The 25,418-nt window shown below is 36.9% G+C and overlaps 2 long non-coding RNA genes across 3 annotated transcripts in view; one reads left to right on the plus strand and one right to left on the minus strand.

The window, feature by feature from the left end:
- Positions 1 to 436: 436 nt before the first annotated feature.
- Positions 437 to 24,637, minus strand: LOC149126939 (uncharacterized). Its single transcript, XR_016232340.1, has 3 exons — positions 24,500 to 24,637; positions 23,642 to 23,712; positions 437 to 788 (listed from the first exon to the last, which is right to left on the minus strand). It is a non-coding gene; the product is annotated as an uncharacterized LOC149126939 (long non-coding RNA).
- LOC149126940 (uncharacterized) overlaps positions 2,882 to 25,418 on the plus strand; it is a 114,424-nt gene continuing 91,887 nt past the window's right edge. The window contains exon 1 of one of the 2 annotated variants that reach the window (XR_016232341.1): positions 2,882 to 3,032. This is a non-coding gene — a long non-coding RNA (uncharacterized LOC149126940). The remainder of the gene's footprint in view (positions 3,033 to 25,418) is intronic. The other variant, XR_016232342.1, reaches the window with a different exon arrangement.

Raw genomic sequence — 25,418 nt, forward strand, 5'->3', positions numbered from 1 at the left:
TTTGAACTACATAAGGAAAAAGGGATTTCCCCTCTGGAAAATAAATCATATTAGAAAATTCAGAATTTGTGAATTTCAGCCTTAAATAAAAATCTAAAAACAGCTTTAAAAAATCCAGAGCAAATTGCATAGGATAAGATTAAAATTTAATTATAGCAATTTGTGTGTGTGTGTTTTTAAAAATTAAGCCCAGGAATCAAAAAGGCAAAATCATGAGCAAACAATTCATAAAATAAATAATACTTCGGTAAGTAAGCATTAAAATGTTTAGCTTTAATCTCAAATGCAAACTGTCAACCCAATGAAATAATTGCTTACCACAGTAGAAAAATTAAATTATATGGTACATTTTTGTCAAAAAAAAAAACCTCAAAATTAGAACACTCCAGAGAAAACACAGGTGTCCTCTTGTAATACTGATACAGAAAACATTTCATATTTTGTAAAGCTGTATTTATTTATTTGAAAGTCAAAGGTACAGACAGAAAGAGACAGACAGACAGACAGACAGACACACACACACACACAGATCTTCCATCTGCTGCTTCACTCCCCAGATACCACAATGGCCAGCGCTGGGCCAGGCCAAAGCTAGGAGCAAGGAGCTTCATTGGAGACGTCCATGTGAGTGGTAGGGGTTCAAGCACCTGGGCATCTTCCACTGCTTTTCCTAGGCCCTTAGCAGGGAGCTGGATTGGAAGTGGACTAGTTGTATCTGGAACCGGCACCCATACAGGATGCCAGCATTGCAAGCGGAGGCTTTACCTGCTAATCCACAATGCCAGTCCCTACGTTAAAAAAAATGCAGAAAAAAGGAATCTCAGTTAAATGAAAAATGCTAAAGTCATAGTGAATTTGACAAAACATGAGGTAATTTGGCAGTTATTAGAACAGGATAAAGGATTTCCATTATTAATTTGAAACAGTGCAACAAACACTATTTATTTAGCATTGTTAGGCATTGTTCTATTTTTATACAAAATTAAATAAATACACTCTATTTCTCAAGTAGAAATTTTAAAATCTTGAAGAAAGGCACTAATAATTTTTTAAAAAAGTTAAAAGTAATACATAATATTGAAGAATAGCAAGACTAACACACATACGTAGTGTATGGTATGCAATATTAAATTTTTTTAAAAAATGGCATTTAATATAATGAGCCATAAGTATTTCAGAAGTTTTTATTTAGTAACTTTTATTCCTGGAAATTTAGTCCAGTGAAACAATTCAAAAAATGAAAAAAATGTATAATGAATTAATTTGTTTAATGCAAGGTTATGATAACTATGAAACTGAAAAGTGTTCCTTGGGAAAATTGACTACACTGATTACATCCTTGATAATTACAAAAATCATACCGACCAAGTGGATAATTTTAAGATTGACAGAGAAATTTTTAATTTTAATATTCTGAGAAGTACATTTTAAAAGTGTGCATTTGAAAAACACTGAAAGGAAATAGAGTAGTAGAGATACAGTTGCTAAAATCCAGGGTGGTTTTCATTTATATTCAACATTTTATGACTTACCAAAAATATAAATTTCTCCTGGGCCAAAATTCTTTGGAGCTGTTTCATACTGCTGGATTCTTTAATAATTAAGATAATGGAAACCAAGGAGTTTTAGATTTTCACTAACAGAAAGTTTAGAAGCCCAGATTTCCACTATTCCATTTTCACAGGTGTCTTCTAACTTACATCCTGGCTAGTTTGCCAGTCAAGTTCTGGAGAACTGAGCAGCAGAGAAGACAGTTAAACCCCAAGGCTTTGCCAGCCTCGCTCTTACTCCCTTGAAACTTGACTCCTGTCTCTCACTCCTTTCAAACATGCACTTGGATAAGAAGGCTGAGTTTTAAACAACATCAAGGAACTGTTGATAACATGGTTTTGTCCAATTATGTAGCAAAAGAAAAAGGGGGAAACAAAACACCATAATTAGATGCTTTATATATAGGAGATAAAGGATAAACATTTATATATACTATAGAATAAGGTACTAATTCAGAAATTTATTTCAAGTGATCTGGGTACCAGACAATAGGCTTGGCTCCACAGAGCCCATAAACAGCTCTCAGAATCCCCCCTGACTCATTCCAAGAACAGAAACAGTCCTTTCTTTAACCTCTCTGCCCATTCACCCTGGACACCATGGAATAAGCAGGTGAAATTTCATGTAACTTTGTAGTGCCCTCTCACTCTGTGTCTGGGAACTTGCTCTTATAAAATAGGACATTAGCAGAAAGCCAAGAGAAGGCTTTTAAAAAGTGTGTAACTGGCTACGTGCTTGCTCCTCTGCCGTCTCCCTGAGGACGTAGTCGGCTCCTCTTCTGTAAGATGAGGCTCGTGAAGTCGAGCTAAGCTACTCCTGTTATGCAAGCCAGTGTCATCCCCAACAGATGTGAGAAAGGCAAGCCAACGGGAGTAAAGGTACCGAGCTGGCACGTGAGCTAACAGGAGCCACGAGAACAAACTCATCAGAGATCAGTTGAGCGTAGATGAACTCATCTAAATCTCACAAAATCATAAGGTAATTAAATGTCAGTGTTGTATGCCACTGAGCCTTTGTGGTCAAAGAGAGCAGATGCAAGTTTTACATGCTAGTTTATTTTCAGTGATTAATTTTGCTTGTTATTGCAGTTGTAATATTTAGCAACCAGTGAAAATCCATTTCAAGTTGAAAAACTAGTTTCACTATCTTGGTATGACCAAAGAATCTCATAATTTAGCATGGTGGGAGTCTTTTCTCTTACCTACAGCCAAAGACCACATAGATGATGCAATCTGTGTATTCATTCGGCATGCAATGAGAAAGGATTAGTGATGGCAACACTTCAAAGTCTCACAAGTATAATGGCCAATGCTTTGTCTATATTTTCTGCACATCTGCTTGACCCAGAAGCAAATTTTCCAATTTGAATATAATTATCTCATCTTCTTGCTTTCTATTCTGAGCCAAAAATGATCACATGACATTTAACAACCGAAAACAGTCACAATCATGGAGATCAGCATCCAGCGCAGTCATGCGAGGTCAGTAGAAACTTCCGTACAAAACTAATGCGATTTTTGTATTTGCCGGTTCTACAACTAAAATCATTCAGATGCGGGCTATAACTTAACAGACATTTTGAAAAACAATTTGCAAGCTGAAAACCCAAATCTATCCTGCATTTCTATATTTTTAAAAACAAAGTAAGCCTGGAAAATATATTAACTTTAGGAAAATAATTTGGGAAATATTCACAAAGAAATGTAACTTGTTTCAATGAAATTACCTCAACTGAGTATTTCATTGAAATAAGAGTAATATGGCTTTTTAACATTCTACATTTACAGTTAAAACAACAATTATCTTTTACCAAACTAGTAGAGTTTTAGAAATATGATAACGGTGGCTGATGAAAGCAGAAAAATCAATGGCAGGGCAATTTTTTACAGTGTTTTTTTTTTTTAACTTTCTTATTGCCAACTTTATTTCAAAATAGCAAATGGGAAAAAATATACAAATAGAGACAAAATAGAAAGTGTTTTTCAGTATCACAGTATCAATTTTCTATCGTCTAGTTCTAAAAATTGTGAAACAGCAAACTTCTGGCTTAGAATTTGTGTTTTTAAAATTGACACCAAGATTATTAAGTAAACTAGCGAAATGTGATTTCCTGCTGTGTGTTACTAAATTGCAGATAACCAGTTTCTTTGTGAAACCACAAGAATGTCAATTTTCTTGAAAAAACAACTTACCAATGTGAATTACAAGGCTTAAAAATGTTCATTTTTGACCCATCATACTGTATCAGATGAAATACCACCCCCTAAGTTCCCTAAATAAAATCAAACCATCGATTACTCTTCCTTTAACTGGGCAGTTCCGGTCATGGCAAGCTCACTTGTGCATCGGCATCAGCTGTCATTCAGGCAGGCAGTCCTGGCTCGGCAGTGGGCTGACAGCTGAGTGAAGTAACAGGGGCAAGTGGGTTATGTGACTCTGATCCATCAACTACTGGTTTAGTGGCAGCAGAAAGGTTTCCAAAAATCAGAGCAGAGCTGCAAGTCTTGAGCTCTAGACTTGAAATTTGCCCAGTTGTCATTTCTGCTGCACTTTACTGGTCAAAGCATGTCACAAGTTCATATTCAAATAATCAAGAAAGAGTCTTCACCTCTCAACAGGAGAAATTGCAAAATGATATTGCTATGGAACATGGTTGTAAGGGCAATGGAGAATTTTAGGCAACTTTGCAAGCTCCCGCATAGATTCTAACAGTATCTTCTATGGAATTTTCTGAAACATGGGCGGGGGCGATTCAATGCACAAATGAGGCTATTGCTGTAAACTTAGGGGAAATAGCTTTTGCAACTCTCATGGAAAGTGATCACATAGGCTTTGAAAAGTTTGCTTTGTGGAATAACATGGGGGTGATATAAAAACTATGACACATAAGTACTTGTGCTACAATGTAAAGTTAAAAAGCAAGACAGAAATGCATGAAAGCAGTAAGAAAATGGTTAAATCAGTTGGACAGGAAATATGACTAGGTTGAAATAGGCATATAAAAATGTGCTTGGGTCATGACACTATATTTTTTAATCTGCTTATTTTTCTTAATTCCACATTTCTCCATATTGTACATACACAGCCTCTACAATTCTGGAAAAAAAGTATTAAATGGTAACATCCACAACTAGTATTTTAAAGGAAATTTTGCAGATAATAACTCAAACATAACATCACACTTCAGAGTGGGAGAGAGATGTTTTCCATGTCTTTGCCAAGGAGAAAAGTGACTCATACCACTTAGAACAGCAAACCCATCATGAGGCCAAAGCTTCAGAGAGAACACAGGCATAGCCATTGTACACCATGAGCAGAAAGAAAATTTCAATGAAGAGCCAAAGTACTCACTGAACACATAAACAAAACCTGATGTTAGCAGATAAAGACTTTGTGCTACAAGCTCTACTTTGAAAGAATGCATGAGCAAAGACTAAGAAATTTCTGCCATCAGTAACCAAGATCTTGAAATCAAAAGCACTCACTGAGCCCAGGCCAATTCACACAAATTAGTAATGGAGAAAATAGTAGAGAGAAAAATAAGCCTTTTAGCCATGACAGTTCAGAATTATAAAGCTATAGAGTAAAAATAATATAAAATGGTTTTTCTATGCTGCATAGCATATTCAATACAATTCTATTTAGTAGTATATAAGGCTTGTTTGCGATTGTGGTCAAAATTAAGTTAGAAATGTGGGATTGTAGAGGGTGAGAACAGTAGAACAGTAGCTTTGCTGTTCTGAGCCTATTAGAATGCGTAGTTGGATCCTCAGCAAGTCCCTTTTTGCTTCCATTGTTTTCATATTCAGTCATGTGCAAAATGATGGAGAAAATGGCCTTTCAAAATCATTTCTACTATCTAAGTCTCCACTTTGATGATTTGGTGTAGATGGGTAGACTCACAAAATATTAGGTCCTATGGATACAGCTCATTCATTATTTTGCTTGCTTTAAATTAGTATCTAGGAGAAGTGGCAAGCTCCCCTTCTTCAGGACCATATGTCTCATTCTGCGAAATGTCTTCAAGTGTTTGTACACATTCTACAAACAGTTAACCTCGAACAGTAGGCTCTAAGGTTGGATAAATTAATCATCATATTATATAACCTTTGTAGTCAACCCTTTCCTGCTGGTTTCCCCATTAATTCTGACACCACAAATTGACAGTTCATATTTCTCAAATGGCCAAGTAATTTTCCATATATGGCACTGGTCTTGATATTCTGAAATTCCTGATAACTACAGTTATTCTAGCAAAGTAATTCATGCTAATCAAAGGTCTTTCCAACAGTGTGTCATCAGTAGTTAAGAATATTGTAATCACAGTGAAACTTCTGATTATTTCTTGTGACAATAGAAATCAAACATACACAGAACAAAACTATATTGTGTGTGTGAATTACAGTAGAGTGCATATATTCTCTCCATATCCACCTATATTTTCTGTTTACATTTTTGGAATAGAATAGCCAAATTCTGAAATCACACAGAGTAATATTTTCTCCTGAGGCACAGTACTAGGAAGAGTTGTTTACATTGTATTTCCCTGAGTGAATTTTTATTTACGGAAAAAAATCACTTAAAGGATGCGTGACAAAAAAATAATCCTCTTCAGGATTCGGAGATACACAAAACAAACTAAAAGGCTTTCCAGGAACTCAATAGCTGAAAAAAAGCAGCATTAGAATATACCTCAGGATGGACAAAGGTGACATTTTAAATAGAAACCATCAAACAAAAACCGAGAGAAAGACTCACTTCCATTTCTTCTTTATGTTTTGACTACACCCAGTCTTAACAGAATTTATCTTTTTCAGTAGATTAACTCTTACATATTTTTCCCCCAGAGACAGAACATCCTTAGCTGTTTAGCTTTATTAAGGTTCTTACATAGTTGCCTAGACAAATTATACTATTTCTAAAAAATTATTTGGTTTATTTCTGAAATAAGACTGAACTATTGACCCTCCGTCATTACAAGCTTAGTGATTATTTTATATACTCTAAATATGTTCTTACAAGGAAGAACTTTTTGTTTCATATAAGATGTTGACTTTTAAAGAACAATAATTCAAAGCTTATCAATTTAAAAAAAAACCAATATATTGAATAGCAAAAACTATAAAATTATTTAGTGGCTTTTACCAGTCATTCTGTTCATCTGTTTGTAGGGTACATACACGATAGGAGAGAAAAATCATATTGTGATGATATGATTTAAATAGAACTCAGGCAGTTTAAAGTAGTTTATATTGAATTTCTGAGCTTTCTCACCAATTACCTTGTTCAGAACTCTACACACTGAGGAACACAACAGCTTTTCTCAGCCAATTCCATTTTCTACATATTTTTCTTACAGGTTGTATTGTAATTCAGAATAGCAAGCTCCCAAATATTCTCTGAAATCATTCAGCTCAAGCAACTCTGAAATGTTATACTCCATGGTACCTTCTTGCTTATACTGCTTCTAAGTAATCCAAATATTGCCATTCTTAGCTAATATGACTACAGTGAATTTTTGAGATATCAAAATATGATTCAAGTTACACATTTTGAACCTTTGTCTATGTCATAGATCACAGCACAAATACATATTCTTTGTCATTTAATTGATTCAACTTCAAAAGTATTTATTATCCTTCCTACTGGTAGGCAAGTTATTATGAAATCTTTAATGAAAATGACCTTCAAATTTGTGAGTAAAAAGAATCACTATAATTCATATGTGATTAATATAAATTTTTAAAATAGAAATTTTAATGTTCAGCCTTCATCAGAATGTTGAACAACTATTTTATTTAGTTGTCTGTACATATCAGATCTTCTTGTTTTATGTATTTGTATCGGAACAGTCACAGAAAGGAATATGCTGAAGAGAAGTGAAAGAACAAAGATGGGGAATCAGATCTCCTAAAATATTGAAGCCATATAAAATGGGTATAAGTTTGATCCTGTAGGCAATGGGAAGTCACTGAAACATTTTAAGCAGAGGACTAGGATGGGATTTATATTTTATTAAACTCACTCTGGAAGCAATGATTTTAAGATAACAGAGAAGAATGATCATCAAAAATGGGAAGCAATCATGTGAGATATGGGAAAATTCAGCAGCAGACCAATGGCTGAGTAAAAATACTGGACTTGGTAAGATGATTGTTGATTCACCATGAGTGTTAGGAGAGACAAGCAGAGCAATATCCACTCTTTCTTATTGGGATGGCTATTTGGAAATCTATCAGTGAAAAAATATAAAAGCTAGGAAAAGCATTAAGTGTGAGTAATAGAAACAGTGAACTAAATTTAGAAAGAAAGAATTGCAAATGCTAATAAGTAGTCAACTGGAAATGCCCTGTAAATTGGAATTTCGTAAAGAATTTAGGATGGAAACAGATTTCCTGATTACAGTTGATTAATGTTCTTATGGGAGAGAATAGTATTGATAAGGATACTTGGATAATTGAGAACATGTCCAAAAACCATAGCCTGAATGACACAAATACTTGGAAAGTTAATCAAAAAGAAAGAGGATGAGGGGAGGGAGAGGTTAAGAGGGGAGGGAGTGAGAGAGAAAGAGATGTTCTATCTGCCGGTTGACATACGAAAAGACTTCATAGAGAAGACCACAGAAGCACAGGCAATAAAACAAAAATAAGCAAATGGGATTACATCAAGCTAAGAAGCTTCTGCAAACCAAAAGAAATAGTTGACAAAGAGGCAACCAGCAGATTCTAAAGCTAAGCAAATAAGTAAAAACAAATCCTTTGTCTCACTAAGCCAACATCAGCTTTCTTTTTAAATTTTTAATTCTATGTGGCTTGTAAGATAGTATGTTAGTACTAGAAAGATTTCAAAAGCTGAGCAAAATAACCACAGAAAGAGGAGGATATATCACGAAAATAGTTAATATTGCTATCCAATAAGAGGGTTCATTGGGAAGAAAATAAGAATATCTCACAAACCCTCTGCATTGTATTACATTCAATAAGCAAAAGTATTTTCTTCTTCCTCATGATTCCTTAGCCACCACCATTGTCCACAAATATCGTGGCATAGGGAAGAGGTGAATTGGCTTGAATTATATGTGATTATATGCTGTATCATCAGGAACAGAAAAATCTGAATAATAAACAGCACGTGTACACCTTAGTCAAGCATGTGGATTCTGTTATGTGACAAGAAAATGTTGATGTTCCAAAGTTAATATTACTATGTGCAGCCCATTATTTCACATAATGAAAGGGAAATACTGGTCCAGTATTATATCCCACAGGTTTAATTCACACAAAACATTTTTGTTTTCTTCATACAGGAAGTTTCACCACCAACCAAGTAGGATTTATAAACGATCACAGTATTTGACAGGAAAACTTGAATTATGTAAAAGATAGCCACCAATGTGGTAAAGTTCTTTCAAGCTGTAATTCATATTCACCATCTAGGGCTTCACCTGTGGAATGTGGAGCTGCAAGATGTCCACAGGCAACAGCAAGTCAAGAACTTTCCCTTTAAGGACAAAGGGCAGGGCAATAGTTTTCCAGCTTTGCCAGGACCTTTGCCACTGAAGATGAATTTGTGATCATTTAAATCTGCTTCAAATTTTAAAAAGAATATTCAACAAATATTTCTCTTGTAAATACTGTACTTATATAAAGAAAGTAAATGTCAGGTATTTCATATATATACTTTTAAAAGCATAATGATACTTCCCACCAAATCCTTGCTCCTTCCCTCACTCTCCCTCCTTTTCTATTTTTCTTTCAAGCTTAACCTTCCATTAAATAAAGAATTCAACAAGTAGTAACTAGAAAAACTACTGTTCCTCAAGAGTATAGACAAGGGCTATAAACAATTATTAAATCTCAAAATAACAATTTTGCTAATATATATTACACTGGTTTGTATTCTATATAAGTTACCAAAAATGAGAACTTTTGGGGACTGGTTTATTTCACTAAGTATAATGGTTCCCAGTTGCAACCATTTTGTTGCAAAAGACAGAATTTCATTCTTTTGTATTGCTGAGTAGTAGTCCATTGTGTATATATACCAGTCATCAGTAGATGGACATCTGGGTTGATTTCATATCTTACCTACTGTGGGTTAGCTGCTATAAACAGAGGAATACAGACAACTCTTTCATATGCTGACTTTATTTCATTTGGGTAAATTCCCAGGATTGGGGTGGCTGGGTCATATTGTGGATCTATTTGCAGATTTCTAATGAATTTCCATCTGTCTTCATAATGGCTGTACTAGTTTACATTCCAACCCACAGTGAATTAGAGTATCTTTTTTGCCACGGCATTGTCTGCTTTTTTTCTTTTTTGCTTTTTGAATGACAGCCATTCTAACTGGAGTGAGGTGAAACCTCATTTTTATTTTTTTTTTACATTTTCCTGATGGCTAGTGATCCTGAGCATCTTTTCATGTGTCCATTGGCCATTTGAATTTCACTCTTTGAAAAATGTTCAAATCCTTAGCCAATATCTTAAATGGATTGCTTATTTTGGTGTTGTTGATTTTCTTGAGCTTTTCATATATACCCTGTATATTAATTCTTTATCAGATGCATAGGTTGCAAATATTTTCTCTCATTTTGACATTTGCCTCTTTACTTTGTTGCTTGTTTCCTTTGCTGTGCAGAAACTTCTTAGCTTGAAGTAAAACCATTTTCCTATTTTTGTTTTATTGCCCGTGCTTCTAGGGTATTCGCCAAGAAGTATTTGTCTATGCCCTTTTCATTGTTTCCCTTCCTCTGTAATTTTATTTCTGGGATTAGATTTAGATCCCTAATTCATTGTGAGGTGACTTTTTTATAGGGTGTAAGGTAGGGGTGTTGTTTCATACTTCCATGTGCAAAGATCCAATTTTCCCAACACCATTTGTCAAAGAGGACAACCTTTCTCCAGGGGATGGATTCAGCACATTTATCAAAAACTAGTTCATTGTAAACGCATGTATTAATTGCTGAGGTCTGTAGGCTGTTCCATTGGTTGGCATGTCTGTTATTGAACTACCACCAAGCTGTTTTGATAATAACTGCAAAGTTACATGTCTAGAAATCTGGTATTGTGATGCCTCCAGCTTTATTTTTATTATTTGGGATTGCTTAGCTATTCTGGGTCTCTTGTGATTCCAGGTCAATTTCTGGGTTATTTTTTCCAGATCTGAGAAGAGCATCTTTGATATTTTAATTGTGATTACATTGAATCTGTAAATTGTTGGGCAGTATGGACACTTTGATATTAATTCTTTCAAGTGAACATGGAAGATTTTTCCATTTTTGTGTGTCTTCTATTTCTTTCCTTGATGTTTTGTAATTTTCAACAGACCACCTTGGGTTTCTCTATATTTTTATCTAACAAATTTATAAGCATGTCGCTATGGTCTGAATGTTTGTGTCCTCCAAGCATACATACGTTAAAACCTAAGTGCCAAAGTGATGGTGTCAGGAGATGGGTCTCCAGGAAAGGACTAGGTCATGAGGGCAGAGCCCTGGTGAATGGGTCTGATTCTTTAAAAGAGGACCCTGAAGAGCCACCCTGCCTGTTTTGCCATGCAGTGATGCAGTGAAGCAGGAAGCTAGCCCTCACCAGACACTGGTGGTGTCTTGACTTGGAGTCCTCAGTTTCCAGAATGTTGAGAAATAAATTCTATTGCTTATTCTGCCCAGCCTATGATATTTGTTAAAGCAATCTTGAACATATTGCAACACATACTCTGTGACTTTCTCCATCATCAAAACACACCAATATATCATTAACTCAGAGATTCAAAGTGGTGTATCTTTTTTTTTTTTTTAAACCCTTTGTTTTACTAATTTATCAATGAGTTTGCATATAGTCTGGTATGAGGTCAGTAATTTTCTGTAGAAGAGCACTTGTGGTCATATTCTGGGGCCACTTCTATGTTTTTTTTGTTTGTTTGTTTGTTTTAACTTTTATTTAATGAATATAAGTTTCCAAAGTACGAATGATGGATTACTATGGCTTCCCCCCCATACCGTCCCTCCCACCCACAACCCTCCCCTTTCCCACTCCCTCTCCCCTTCCATTCACATCAAGATTCATTTTTGATTATCTTAATATACAGAAGATCAGCTTAGTATACATTAAGTAAGGATTTCAACAGTTTGCTCCCACACAGAAACATAAAGTGAAAAATAATAGATGATTTTTTTAATGATGATGAAATCAGATCAGACCTATTGTCATGTTTAATCCCAGTGAGAGTCAAGTTGGGAGTTGATAGTTTCTTTTCTTTTCTTTTTTTTTTTTTTTACAGAGGATTAGTTTAGTATGCATTAAGTAAAGATTTCAACAGTTTGCACCCCCATAGAAACACAAAGTGAAATATATTGTTTGAGTACTCATTATAGCATTAAATCTCAATGCACAGCACATTAAGGACAGAGATCCTACATGAGGAGTAAGTGCACAGTGACTCCTGTTGTTGACTTTACCAATTGACACTCCTGTCTATGGCATCAGTAATCTCCCTATGCTCCAGTCATGAGTTTCCAAGGCTATGGAAGCCCTCTGAGTTCTCCGACTCTTATCTTGTTTAGACAAGGTCATAGTCAAAGTGGAGGTTCTCTCCTCCCTTCAGAGAAAGGTACCTCCTTCTTTGAAGACCTGTTCTTTCCACTGAGATCTCACTCACAGAGATCTTTTGCCAGAGTGTCTTGACTTTCCATGCCTGAAATACTCTCATGGGCTTTTCAGCCAGATCCGAATGCCTTTAGGGCTGATTCTGAGGCCAGAGTGCTATTTAGGACATCTGCCATTCTATGAGTCTGCTGAGTATCTCACTTCCCATGTTGGATCACTCTCCCCTTTATTTATTCTATCAGTTAGTGTTAGCAGGTACTAGACTTGCTTATGTGCTCCCTTTGACTCTTAGTCCTTTCATTATGATCAATTGTGAACTGAAATTGATCACTTGGACTAGTGAGATGGCATTGGTACATGCCACCTTGATAAAGTGGTGTATCTTTGACCTCATATAAGAACAAAAAGTAGAAAAAAGTAAACTGAGGGGCAGGAATTGTGGCACAGCAGTTTAAAACACTGCTTGGAACATAGCATCCTATATAAGAGTGCCTAGTTTGAATCCTGACTACCCTGTGCTTCTAATCCAATTCCCTGCTTATGTTCCTGAAAGGCTGCAGATGATAACCCTGGGACTTGGGATCTTGCCACCCACATTGGAGACCACAGGATGGAGTTCCTGGCTACTGGCTCTTTCTGTCCCTGTTACTTCACTTTTCAAAAAATAATACACTGAGAAACTCCAAAATGGCTCCAATGTTTAGTTATTAAGAAAGAACTATGAGCCAGCATTGTGGTATAATGAGTTAAGCCACCACCTGAAAGCTGGGATCCCATATGGGCTCCAGTTCAGGTACCAGCTGCTCCACTTCTGATTCAGCTTCCTGCTAAAGAGCCTGGAAAAAACAGTAGAAGATGGCTCAAGCACTTGGGTCCCTACCATCTACATGAGAGACCCAGAAAAATCTCCTGGCTCTTGGTTTCAGCCTGGCCTAGCCGTAGCCACTGGAGACATTTGGGGAGTGAACCAGCGGATGGAAGACCCCTCTTTCACTGTTTATCCTCCTCCCTCTCTGTAACTCTGCTTTCCAAATAAATAAATCTTTTTTTTTAAAGTAAAAGTCAATATTAAAAAAAAACAAAAGTGACAACTACCATTAGATGAATTTTTTTAAAGATTTATTTTATCTATTTGAAAGGCAGAAGTACAGAGAGGAGACACAGAGAGAGAGAGTGATTTTCCATTTGCTGGCTCACTCCCCAAATGGCCTCAACAGTAAGAACTGGGCCAGACTGAAGCCAGGAGTCAGGAACCTCATTCAAGTCTCCCATGTGAGTGCAGGAGCCCAAGCACCCAGGCCATCTTCCACTGTTTTCTCTGGTGCACGAACAGGGAGTTGGATCAGAAATGGAGCAACTAGGACTCGAACTAGGCACCTAGGCAACTAGGCACCCATATTGGATGCAAGCACTGCAGGTGGAGGCTTAGCCTTCTATGCAACAGAGCCAGCCCCAAGTGAATTGTTTTTAATAATTCCATTAACACTGTATGAAGCTTTTAAGATGTAGTCTACTCAAGATTTTACACTTGAGCTTAGCAAAAGGCGGAGAAGAGATCTACTCAAGATTTTAAACAATATCCATTGCTAACGACCGATGCCAAGGCTTAGTTACTGACAATGATTCCATTCCTTTCTAAAAATATCTATTAATTCATAAAATATAATAAAAGTGCTTTTTAGAAAATATTTTAAGTTAGTTTAATTTTTAATTAGGTCTTACAGATTCAATATAGTCTGTAGCTACAATTCTAAAAATATACTGCTTTTCCCATTCTCCCTCCCTTGCTCCCTCCCCCTCCCTTCCTTATACTCTCTCTTCCTCTACCTTTTTTTCCCTTTTTTTAGTTTTTAAGATGAGATATCTTAAATTTACATTACAATAAAAAGGCTTAATGCTTCACCAAATAAGAAGCTTAACAAGTAAAAAGCAAAATGACTCCAGTTTATTGGGAATATAGACAATGGCTATAAACAATAATTGAATGAAAAAAATGACAATTTCATCCATATACAATAATTTTTACATTAATCACATCACACACTAAAGCTATAGTAGTATAACATTCCTAACCACTGGTTTGACAAAGACATTAAGACAACATAGTACAAAATTATATTTGCTTTGATGCTGACATACATAGGAATTTCTTTTCCTTCTTTCTCTTTCTAAAAAATTTTTAGCTATCACATATACAGGAGAACATGTGATATTTAGGATGTATAGCTTGGGACTCTTTACCCAGGTGTAACCTTTGCTAATTTTTTTCTTATAAATTTATAGTATATTTTATGTGTTTATCAGAAAGGCAATCATGTGAGATACTTCAATAAAGCTCAAGTAAAAATGGGATTAACAAATAAGTTACTTTTGCTGTAAAAATGAAATATATACACAATTATTTTATAACATGCATTTTCATTGAATTTTATATGACCCCTTATATGTGTTTGTTTTAAAATAATCTTTGCTTCATAGTAAATTTATCTCTTAATTTCACTTTTACAAAAGCTTCTGAAAGTACTCTGGTCTATTTGCATCACCATCTCTTTTCCCTTATCAACAAATATATCGTCAGACTCTTTCACTACTAGTAAGTGCACTTCTACCCCATTTGTAATGACTTCACAGTGTTTCATGGTTGGTCTGTTGCACCGGTTTCAAACTGGCAACTATGATGTTTCCAATTCTTCCCTGTTGAAATCACATTTTTGAAAAATCTATGTTGGTACACAAGCCCCATCCTTGCCTTAGAATACATTTTTAGAAGTGAACTTGAGGAGTCAAGGAGTCAGCGTATTTTAGAATCAAACCATGTTGTTCAACTGGCTCCCAAATAAGGTAATTGGTTGTGTCCCTTTGCCTATCTTTCAGTCACTACTCATGAGGTCAACAGTTATTGATTGCTAGCTACTGTGTCCAGCAGTGTGTACTCAGTGCTCAGTAGTCAGAAATACTAAAACATGGCTCTGATCAACTCCTCCCAGAATTCATAAAGAATACACACATTATTTAAATACAGTGACACATAACAGAGTTTAGTGATGTGCATAGTTGATTAAGGAGGATAAATAATATTTATCCAACATGTGTCCTGTATTTTCAGATGTGCTACTCATTTTCTGGTACTAAGTATAATGAGAGGTGGGTCTCACCTCCATGTTACATAGGAAGGGATAGGGAAAGCTCAGAATTTGTGTCATATTTATAAGCTGGACTCCATGTCCCACCTCAGTTACCCTGTGGTTTTGAGTCCTGAGACAAGTGAATTTCTCTAAGATTCAGTTTCCTTATCTTTATAATGAGGAGGATAAAATAAACTTCAGGACTGTAGCAATGAAAGATTGAATTAATGAAAATTCTTGTATTTTTTTAAAGATTTTTTTTAAGTTGTACCAAAGTTCTGCACTTGATTTTGAGTATCCAAAAATATTTTAAATTGGGTTCCTAAAGCAATCTAAGATATATTTTTCAAATGTTCTGACAAAATGAATAATTAGTACATATATCAATACATATGACAAAAAAAAAATCTGTGTTCAGTGGCATCAAGTATGTTCCTGGTGTAGAATTTGAGGCAAATAAACATCTTTGAATTACTGCAATTTTAGCACTTCTGACTCATGTAAATATTTCAAAAGTTGTAAGTAAAGTTTATGGAGCTTGCTTCTGAAGTAACTGAAGCAAGTGATTTTTTCCCATTAATTGTTTCAGAAATTGCTGGTAGTCCAAGGCACAACTGGCATTTAGTACCCCTGTTTATATTTTGATAGTGTTTTAAATAAAAATAAGCAGGCTACTCTTGCTTGTTTTTGTTAAGGCAGAAGAATTCAACTGATAGAGAAGTTTTAATTTGTCTTTATAACTTCAATGTTCAGATTAATCAGCTAGAAGCTTTAGGTGGGCTTTGGTAGCCCTCAAAGTGAAAGTAGTTCAATCATTTTAAAAACAAAAAGACGTTTCTCATTAAACACAGGAAGATGTAGAGACATTATCTGCCCAAAAGTGCTCAAGGAACAGCAGAGATGAGTCTATGAATGGGGGACATCAGTATCTCAAAAATTCACCCTTCTGGCACTCTGCCTGCCTTCCCTCAAAGTTCTGTTCACTTACTGAAGTGAAAGTTAGCTCCAGGAGATAGTTATTTAGTAGGCTAATTGTCTTGATCAGTTGCTTTAATTTCAAATTTTAGGGTAAAAAATTGTGGAATATCAGTCCCATATTCTAACATGTTTGCTTTTGCTTTCACAAAATTTAAAGTCTTTGTGGACACTAGGCTTTAATTATTACTATAGCAAAGAAATTCATGGAAGTCCTCTAAACCAAGAGTTATCCTCAATGCAGTAATATTGCATTAAGAATTTCTGGGAGACCATGGAAAGGAAAGAAACATCATCTCTCACCAGGAAATATATACAAATGACTTGAAATTAATATAATTTAGGAAATAAAATTTAGAACCTTTTATGTGTTGCTGTAATCATTGTTAGCTTGCATATTGGGTTTATAAAACCTTTTGCAAAGTTACGTTATAACAAAGCAATACAAATCTGCTACTAAAAATGAGTGAGACTCACTTTTCTTTCTGCCCTGTGAAGTACACTTTAGAAAGCCTCTTTGACCAGGAGAGAAACATATTATCCAATTGTAATAAGCATTCTTGTCCTAGAACTGAAAACAACAACCTGGCAAATGCAATATGAGTGAGCTCATTATTGCAAGAAGTTCAAAGGCCAGGGAGCTCTAGCTTAGCAGGGGAAAAAGATTTATTTTCCCTAAGTGTCATATAGTGCTGCAGTGACTTCAAAGTCAGACACATTTCCAGTGCTGTAAGATGTAAAAGGCAGTACTCGCATCAAGTGGATTTTCGAGTGGGTTATTCATTTCCATCGGTGTCATATTTATGGGCAGGTCGAGTGCAGATCTGAGTCTGCTTATGAGAGAGATAAAAAATAGACTGTACTCCAAAGAAAAGAGTTAAGTTTAAACAAGAATGCAAGGCACGACATTAGCAAATCACACTGAAAAGCCTGGGGAATATCTATGGCCCTTCATAGTTTAGGCAATTTCAAGGCAAATTTTAATTTACAAACATGAAAGGTTGCCAGTTTCCATGTTGGAATAAACAGCATAGCTGGAAATGATAGCTTACAGAAACAAAATTGATGTATGTGTGTATATATCCTAAGAAATATATGGAAGATCAATTCTACATATCTATTTTGGTTTTTTTTTTCCTTCTATAAAGCTGTTTCAGTTTCCAAAGTTTCCCATCAGTGAACCCTACACATTTTTAGTTATGCTCATTTACTCTTCCTATAAAAGTCCATTCTCCGTCAAAGTTCGTGCCAGTGAAAAAGAATAGATATTCTAGTAAAGTCATATTTTGGATAGAGGTTACTGACTCATTGCCACATATTAAACATGGGCATAATTTGTTAACTGCCTATTAAGGTCCTTGAAATCCTTTTTAATAAGTGATGCTTTATTTCCCTAATGTAAACACTGTTGTTTGTTCAGATTCTTATAAAATATTTAGCAAGCTTCTCGGATGTCCTAAGGTAAAAATAAATTAATGTAGAAAATGAGACCAGTCGAATTAAATCGAGTTCTATGTGGCTTTCTACGTGTCCATAATCATAGACGAAAAACAAGTATCTTGTACTAAAAAGAAAATACACAGAGCACTAATTAGTCTTTGGGGGCAGTTAATGTTAAAAATGGGATATGTTTGGAAACAAGTAATGTACCTCTCCTGACTTAGGAACGATCGATTACGGCATGAAAATTGCTGAACAGTAGTTTTCAGCTTTCTCCCAGCTTGAAACCGTATAAAAGTCGTCACTCTAAGAAGCTTTGGCTTTCTTATGTAAGCAGTACTGACCAGTGTCTACCTGGAGCTAATTCTAAGCGAGGTTTTTAAAACAGGAAATTTGTTGCAAAACTGAGTTTAAAAATTGCTAACTCCAAATCTCAAATAACAGATGATCTCTTCTTGTGCAGATATAAATCTGGTGTGGAGGGACAAAGGTTTCTTTTCCTCAGGATGTTTTTGGGAGATGGCTGAGGGCAGCTTAACTACCTTTTGATGGTGGCACATGGCTTTAGCATTGACCACAACAAGGGATGAGAGTGGTAGGGAAACTCATAAATGCCCTTAAGAAAAGTACTTCATTTCTGCTCACTCTTCATTGACAAATTATGCCCCAGACATAACTTCAAGGAATGTTGGGAAATGTTGACGCACAGGGAGAGGATACAATTATGGTGATGACTAGTAATCTCTCCCGTCTCCTACTCATTAAATTTTCAGTTCATTCTTCTTCCCACACATAACACATACCCAACACCTTCACATAGGAAACAGACTGAAGCCCAAGCAAGCCAGTGGCTGAACCTCAAAGACCATCCTATGCAGGTGAAAGGTCATTATCCCTAACAGGTGCAGGTATGGTTCCTGTTGGTTTAGAGACCAGTGAATTTAAAAACCTAGTTACCTGGCTCAAAACACACACAATCATATGCATAAATTTTCAATAAACAAAGGTGTGACCAGGCCAGGATAATTATAACAACAGACTTTTGAAAAGGGGAAGAATGGGACACACATCCCAGCCCATTCACATCCTGGGGTCCAGCAAAGCACCCAAAGAAGGCTCCCTACCTGTGTGTGGCTTCCATCTCCATCCTATAACAGATGCTTTTTTCCCAATCTCTTTGACTGTATTTGAAAATATCTGCTGGAGAATGCACAGCCTCCTCAGCGGCCTCCTTGTCCACAGAAGCCTGAGTGCACAGAGGCCATTTTCAGCTTCCAGCAGTCAAAGGCCTCTTCAGGCCAGGCTTGTGGTTTCTTTGGCAGTACATTTCTCTCGACTACTTAAGAGGCTTCTTCTCTATTGCTTTCCAGTGGGCTCCACGTGCCAGCACCCACACCCACAATTTTAAGCACCTACTTCTCAAATCTCCCAGAGCTCTTTGTTTTCTAACCCCATGTTGTTTGCTCTCAACTTGATGGTGGCTACCCTAAACCAATCTGTAGGAACAAGTGGGAAGGACTCACCCTAAGGACTTTAATCAACTTGTAACCTTTCATCACTTTCAGTCAACTGAAAGGTTTTGTCATGTACAGTCTTGGTAACATTCTTTTTCTTACAGTTTGAGGTCTAGAAGCAGTTGGTTTTTCTACTACTGTAGGAACCCACATTTCTAGATTCTTCTTATTTCTTCCAGTTTCTGCTGTGAACCAGCCAATTCTTTCTTGAATTTATCTTTATTTTTTAAATACCTCATTGAACATAGCCAATGTTCATTAACATAAATATGGTTCTATTTTTCCCTTCCTGTCCTGGAACTAAGGGTTCTGTAGGCCTAAGATGTGCCAAGTTCTGACTGTGACAGTTTCATCAAAACTTTTACTACTACTTAACATAGATTTTCTTCTTTGTTTACTTCAGGATCAGTGTTCTCACTGCTGTCCACTGCCAACCAAGTTTTATTACTGTAGAAACTTGCTTGTAAAGCTAATTTCTTTTTTTTTAAAGTTTGTTTATTTTTTTTGACAGGCGGAGTTATACAGTGAGAGAGAGAGACAGAGAGAAAGGTCTTCCTTTTCTGTTGGTTCACCCCCCAAATGGCTGCCACGGCCGGCACACTGTGCTGATCTGAAGCCAGGAGCCAGGTGCTTCCTCCTGGTCTCCCATGTGGGTGCAGGGCCCAAGCACTTGGGCCATCCTCCACTGCCCTCCAGGGCCACAGCAGAGAGCTGGACTGGAAGAGGAGCAACCCGGACAGGACCGGCACCCCAACCGGGACTAGAACCCGGGGTGCCAGCGCCGCAGGCAGAGGATTAGCCTAGTGAGCCATGGTGCCAGCCCCTGTAAAGCTAATTTCTATATTAATGAGAAAAGATGAGGTGATACCATGGCAACAAATTTATCACAGAATCTCAGTGTCTTAGAGCAACAGGTGAACTCCTTGTTCCTATGAAATGCAAAAGTCCTAAAGGAACATCCTCAATACAGTCAACCACAGAATCAACTACTGGTCATTCCTCTGTTCCCACCCTTGCCATTTCTTTTTTTTTTTTTTAATTTTTTTTTTGACAGGCAGAGTGGACAGTGAGAGAGAGAGACAGAGAGAAAGGTCTTCCTTTGCCGTTGGTTCACCCTCCAATGGCTGCCGCGGCCGGCGCACTGCGGCCGGTGCACCGCGCTGATCCGATGGCAGGAGCCAGGAGCCAGGTGCTTTTCCTGGTCTCCCATGGGGTGCAGGGCCCAAGCACCTGGGCCATCCTCCACTGCACTCCCTGGCCACAGCAGAGAGCTGGCCTGGAAGAGGGGCAACCGGGACAGAATCCGGCGCCCCAACCGGGACTAGAACCCGGTGTGCCGGCGCCGCTAGGTGGAGGATTAGCCTAGTGAGCCGCAGCGCCGGCCCCCACCCTTGCCATTTCAACCTGTGGCTCCTGAGTTGGCCACATCAAAAGATGTTATTGTACATAAAAAAAAAAAATAAGAATTAAAGTGACAACTGTCACTTCCTCTCACAGTCCTAGTTCACACTATAAGGCTGGGAAGTCTTTACCAGTGTCTAGGAAAGAGAGGAAAATTGATTATCATGCAAACTAGTGATTTGTATCTATCCATATTTATAAAAGCCAGTGATCATGGATACATAGAAAAGTCACAGTAACACTATTTGATCACTACCAAAGTGAAGCAACACTTATAAAACAATGGATTGAATCATAGTAGAAGTATGAATGAGAAGAATTCACAACCATTTCTTAAATTGTGAAAATATCTAGTGACTAATCATGTATTTTTAAAAAGCTATATAACAACATAATTGGTTCTTTTTTTTTTTTCTTAAGATTTGTTTATTTGAAAGTCAGCATTAGAGAGAGAGAGAGAGGAAAGGACAGAGAGAGAGAAAAAGAGAGAAAAAGAGGGAGATATCTTCCATCTGCTGGTTCACTCCCACAGTGGCTACAATGGCAGGAGCTGGACCAGGCCAATGCCAAGAGCCAAGCCAGGAGCTTCTTCTGGGTCTCCCACATGGGTGTGGGGGCCCAAGCACCTGGACCATCTTCCACTGCTTTCCTAGGAGCATTAGCAGGTAGCTGGATCAGAAGTGGGGCAGCCAGGACTCAAACTTGAGCCCATATGGGATGCTGGCACTGCAGCCATGTCTCAACCTGCTATACCACAGCACTGGCTTTCTACTTGTTTCTTAATTGAAAAAAAAAAAATACTCCATCAGAGTAATGATACCGTATGGTATCAACAGAACAAAAAAGTCATTAGCAGGAAATACTAAGTAGGACAGGGGAAAAGTAGTGGAAAAGCAATGAGTAACAGGAGAAAAGAAAAGAGTAAAATTATGTTAAAAATATTCAAGAAGTCCCAAGTAGTTTTAGTTTTATAAAACTAAAGTTTCTATTAGTAATAAAGATAAGCTATAAGTCCACTTAAGGCATAGCGATATATAATAATAAGAGGATGAGAATTAGAATTTCTTTGTTTTTTAAAGATTTATTTCTGAAAGAGTTACAGAAAAACACATGCAGAGAGAGACAGAGAGAGAGAAGAGAGAAGAATGAGAGAGATCTTCTATCTGCTGCTTCACTCCCCAGATGACAACCACAGCCAGTGCTGGGCCAGGCTGACGTCACAAGCCTTGAATTTCATCCTGTTCTATGTGGGTGGCAGAGGCCAGAACATTTGGCCATCATCTTCTGCTTTTCTCAGGTCATTAGCGGGGCGCTATATCAGACACAAACAGGTACCCCATGGGATGGCAGCAAGGCAGGAAGTGGCTTCACTTGCTACATGGCAATGTCAGTCCCTGAGAATTAGAAATTGTCACTGAGAATCTGTGTTTGGTTTGAATTTTAAAGTTCTAAAGACTCAAAATGTTATTGCCAGGTGAATCAAAAAGCAAGATAATAATTCGGGGTAGTGATAATAATGGTTTATTGAATGATACATTTGTACTTTCCTAGCTCCAAGTTTACCTGGAAATTAGAAAAAGTGAGAAGTGGGGAAAGTCCTACATCTCTTCTGCTTCTGGAATTTCTTAATGTGAGGAGCATGAGGTCCCATATTCAATTTTCATTCGAGCACCTTCCTTCATCCCATGTATTGAATAGATTTTTGGAACAATCACACAATAGCTAGAAGCAGGTATTTCTAGCCCGAGGACTTTCCACCAGTCCTTGCATAAAAATATTTCCATTGCACCTTAGAACTGGAAGTAGAGTCACTACAAAGCTTTGTAGGTACTTTAAAAAATTCTACTAAGAAGTAAGAATCGTTTCCTGTATCTCTCCTCTACTGTAAATAAAAAGAAATACAGATTTATGAAATCTCAGTCCTAATAAATCATGTCTTATCTTTTGGAAGTTATCTTTTCTTTCCCCGATCACATGGCTCATTGTCAAATGTTAACAAATAAAAGCCTGGACAGGAACTACCACTCACGATGCTAGTATTTAGATAACCAGTTGGTACTAAGAAAAATATCCTTTCACATTTATATGTGTGTGCATGGAGGTCCACCAGTATACGTTCTGTTAAACTATCCTTTAATTTGTTCTATTTCACTTAAAGTAACATAAGCAATTTTAATGTACATAAATACAAATGAGCTCCTTCACTTTAAATCACACTCCGTTACATAGGAAGAATGCACCATGAATTATTTATACAATCTTCTGATGGACATTTAGTCTGCAAAATTATTTTCCCTATTATACACTCTAATGTGGGCATTTCAATACACCTATTTGAGTGAGTTTGCTTTATTATTTCCCTGCGGATAGATTCCTAGAAATGCAATTTTCTATGTTGAATAGTTTTAAGTTTAATATTTTGCATTATATTAACAATTACCCTTTGGGAAAATTGTAACAGTTTACTTTTGCTAAGCCTTCAATATGAACATGTTTAAATAAATTCTGATACTTTCACAGACTAAGATCCCATGTCGCAGAAATTAATGATATGGGGAATTATGCATAGGACTATATCAAGTAAAAAGATATAGTATACTTTTAGCAAACCAAAGTTACATTATAATACTATTTTATTATATAGAAATATATTTACAGAAGACACATTGTAGAAAGTGCTACAACTTACTTTTTTTTTTAACTTTTATTTAATGAATATAAATTTCCAAAGTACTATTTATGGATTACAATGGCTTCCCCCATATACCGTCCCTCCCACCCACTACCCTCCCCCTTCCCACTCCCTCTCCCCTTCCATTCACATCAAGATTCATTTTCGATTATCTTAATATACAGAAGATCAGCTTAGTATACATTAAGTAAGGATTTCAACAGTTTGCTCCCACACAGAAACATAAAGTGAAAAATAATAGATGATTTTTTTTAAATGATGATGAAATCAGATCAGACCTATTGTCATGTTTAATCCCAGTGAGAGTCAAGTTGGGAGTTGATAATTTCTTACTTTTAAAATTTCTTTTATCCTCTTTGATATTCATTTGAATTCCTAAAATTTGTACATATTTTACTTGTCACCTAAAAAACATTATTTAAGAAAATATTATAGGGCCGGCGCCGTGGCTCAATAGGCTAATCCTCCACCTTGCGGCGCCGGCACACCGGGTTCTAGTCCCGGTCAGGGCGCCGGATTCTGTCCCGGTTGCCCCTCTTCCAGGCCAGCTCTCTGCTATGGCCAGGGAGTGCAGTGGAGGATGGCCCAGGTGCTTGGGCCCTGCACCCCATGGGAGACCAGGAAAAGCACCTGGATCCTGGCTCCTGCCATCGGATCAGCGCGGTGCGCCGGCTGCAGCGGCGGCCATTGGAGGGTGAACCAACGGCAAAGGAAGACCTTTCTCTCTGTCTCTCTCTCTCACTGTCCACTCTGCCTGTCAAAAATAAAAAAAAAAAAAAAAAAAAAAGAAAAAAAAAAAAAAAAAAAAAAAAAAAAAAGAAAATATTATAAGGTAAAAAAAAAAGAAAATAGGCATAAAGTTGAAGAAATAAGACTTTGCATACTTTGTAGTTCAGCTGATGTTAGACATACTATTAAGATACAGAAAAGTCCCTAAATCTGTTCCAATCTGGAATGCTGAAATTGACTGAATGTCCACCCATGAACTTGTTGTAACTCGTGAAAACTTCATGCCTAACAGCAAGCAGAATAAAACCTCTCTTCTTCATTGAGAGAGAAAATAAAGAGCAAAGCTGTGAGGTCTCTGCACACAGTTTGGAAAACTGTTCCCCAGCTATAAGTCTTTGGCTGCTGGCACTTTGGCAAGCACTTTGGCGGGGAACGGACTGTTAATAAAGACCCAATACTTACAGTGACCTTTGAACAATTCCAGATGTAGACATAGAAGTTTTTCCACAAATAATAAGAAAGGGCCTGCTACGAGGAGTGACAGTACAAGAACAGGCTTGCACGAGGCTAGAATTACGTGGGACACAGAAAAGAGAGTCAGCAGAAATGAAATCATGCAGAAAGAAGCCAGAACCTTTACCAAATATAACCAAAGAGCTATTCTTGTTCAAAAGCTCTTACCAATGTCTTAGTGAAGAGGTGATGTAGCCATTTTACATTTCTGGATGTGATTATGTATTTATCAGTTTTTCAAGATGCGCTTTTTTTTTTATATGGACCAACTCACTCAATCCTGACAAAAACCCCAACTGGTAGAAACTATTCCTCACATTTACACTTAGAAAAGTTTATGTAAATAATTTTAAGTATATTGGCCAAGAGTATCTGTCTAAACAACGGTGAAGAAACTTTCTTGAGGATCAGAGTAAATATTTTGGTGGCACTGGACATAGGATCTAGGTCACAAATACTCAACTATATTAAACAATGCTTAAATTAATGAACGTAGTTAGACGAGTTTTGGGTCTGTGGGACATGGCTTGCCAACCCCTGCTCTAGAAAGTACTAAAGTAAGATTCAGACTCAAATCTATACCCTGAATATCTAAACTTCCCTACAAGAAAAGGATAGAAAACAAGTGAGTTTCTCTTTGTACAGTGGGAGCGCACTAGTTCCATTTATGAAGCCTCTCTATACAGTTCTGTTCTAAAGAAACTGACTACTTAATGTGAATTGTGACTTCTGACTTGGTGAGCAAAGAGGTTTGCATGCTCAGAGACCATAATCCAGATACTGAACTCCCCTAACGAAAAGTGGATCTGACAGTACTGATTTAGAGTGAATATGCAAGCAGAAACAGATCTTCTAAAAACGGAGGAGG

The sequence above is a fragment of the Oryctolagus cuniculus genome, chromosome 4, assembly GCF_051225735.1.
Source record: "Oryctolagus cuniculus isolate XC-2025 breed Fujian yellow rabbit chromosome 4, ASM5122573v1, whole genome shotgun sequence".
In the NCBI taxonomy this organism is placed as follows: Eukaryota; Metazoa; Chordata; class Mammalia; order Lagomorpha; family Leporidae; genus Oryctolagus; species Oryctolagus cuniculus.